At 31.2% G+C, this 2,006-nt stretch overlaps 1 protein-coding gene and 1 long non-coding RNA gene across 2 annotated transcripts in view; one reads left to right on the top strand and one right to left on the bottom strand.

Moving 5' to 3' along the window:
* Positions 1-1,099, bottom strand: part of LOC107737947 (uncharacterized) — a 5,915-nt gene extending 4,816 nt beyond the window's left edge. Inside the window, exons 1-2 of the long non-coding RNA XR_001639846.1 lie at positions 1,015-1,099; positions 779-912 (exon numbers count right to left, since the gene is read on the bottom strand). This is a non-coding gene — a long non-coding RNA (uncharacterized LOC107737947). The remainder of the gene's footprint in view (positions 1-778; positions 913-1,014) is intronic.
* Positions 1-2,006, top strand: part of asic2 (acid-sensing (proton-gated) ion channel 2) — a 146,299-nt gene that overhangs the window by 91,503 nt on the left and 52,790 nt on the right. The window lies entirely within an intron of this gene.

Genomic DNA, 2,006 nt, shown 5'->3' with positions numbered 1-2,006 from the left:
TGTGTGGAGAGCATTCACTCAGTATCGTTATCTAATTTTTGACCAAGATGGCTTTTAGAGGCTTTTGCATTGGAACTCTTCATTTGTAATTAAAATGAGTAATGAAATACATTTTCTATAGACGAGAGATGTTTTCTATAACGGTTCTCATCCTTTCTGACTCTGTTGCCCCCAAAGATATTTCTGATACTTCTGCTGTTCATTTTTCATTTTTATCATAAATATTATAAATTATATTTATTATAATAATATTTGACTAGAATGATTAAATAAAATAATTACATTAAATTAATTCCACAATTCCAGAATTTTCAATAACTGAATGTTCTCATTTACACTTTTTATTACTGATGAATTGACATGATTTTTCTAGTCAGTTGTTCATCTTCTAATTTACAGGACTTTTAAAATTATTTTAGACTTACAAATAGCAATTTCTACCCAATTAAATATTTATGACATAACTAGAAATTTATATTCATTATAAATTTTTCCCACATTTTTTATTCATTTCTATGATTTTTCCGTGTCTAGAAATCACACTAATATATCTAGGTTTTCCAGGACTGGTTGGGTTGAGATTGAGAATCACTATTCTACACTATTCTCTGGTGTATGTACAGAGTATTATAGACTATTTTATAACCCAATTATAAAATGATTAATAAATTATATTATTTAAAAAATGACAACAGATAAAACACACATCAAAACTCGTCCCTGGCATTCAAATATCCATATGACTCCTTTATGGTTACTGAGATATAATTATTGTGACAACTTCCCCATGTGACAACTAGGCCTGGTCTCCCTATACAAACACAAGTTTTCACACAATCGTTTAACAAAACAGTTGAATTAGTGAACAAAACAGTGAATTACCAGTTTGTTGTGCTCGGACAGTAACAAGTACTGTGAGAAAAAATATCAGAAAAGTTTTGTTGGCTGGGCATTCAAAAAGAATCATTCATTCATATTAATTAAATTAATTGGCTTCTGTTTTGATGGAATTACCAAAGAAAAAACAGCATAAGAGCACAGAAACTGGATAGCTGCCCATCTTTTGGGGTCTTCACGCGGGCTGATCACAGCTCAGGGCCTGGAGAGAGCAAGAAAGGTTATGAGTATGTTTTATCATAACAAGTCTGAAATAACTTTCAGTGTATTCAAAATTACAGTGGATGGAATGGAAGCTGGTTTCCACTTTAGCATAAAAAATAAAGGTTATTGTGAGATAAAGTCGATATAGAGTACCATTCAAAAGTTTGTGGTCAGTAAGATATATATATATATATATATATATATATATATATATATATTATTGGAAAGAAATGAATAACTTCATTCAGCAAGGACAAATTAAATGGGTATTTATAATGTTACAAAGAATCTGTTTCAAATAAATAATAAATATGAATCAGGTATTAAGTGGCTATTGTGAAGAAATTATTGCAAACATTGTTTGTATGTAGTTGGCAGATTTATATAGGTGTTATGGCATTATCCAGTAGAAACCAAGGGCTGCTGAGATGAACAGATATTCAGGATAGAGGACATGGGACTCACCTCAGGCATAAGAGTAAACAGAGATCCACTAGAACACATACACATCTAAACAGCACTGCAATTAAATTTTTTATGCTATAAACATTAACATTTAAATAATACAAAGTACACATTTGTGTTTACTGCTTGCATTAAATGCATACATATGCTACTGGCATGTTTTGAATTTACTAGACTTCCACATCTACAACAGCAGCAAGTGTCTGATCCTCCTGTCTTTATTCCTGTTTGTGTTTCTCTCTTCATTCTGATTCTTTATACTCTGAGGCTTTAATTTGGAGTGACAGATTTTTATCTGGAGCAAACAATGAATTAGCATGACAATACTTTTAACATACAAATATGAAATTATTCACCAACCTCTCACCAACCCAACATCAAACATTCACATCTCATCATTAACCTGCAGAGACACACACAACGTCACATTCTCTCTTACG

Source organism: Sinocyclocheilus rhinocerous, unplaced genomic scaffold (genome assembly GCF_001515625.1).
Source record: "Sinocyclocheilus rhinocerous isolate Xijiao unplaced genomic scaffold, SAMN03320098_v1.1 scaffold461, whole genome shotgun sequence".
Lineage (NCBI taxonomy): Eukaryota > Metazoa > Chordata > Actinopteri > Cypriniformes > Cyprinidae > Sinocyclocheilus > Sinocyclocheilus rhinocerous.
The sequence above is the reverse complement of the archived record's forward strand: the minus strand, read 5'-3'. Positions and strand labels throughout refer to the sequence as shown.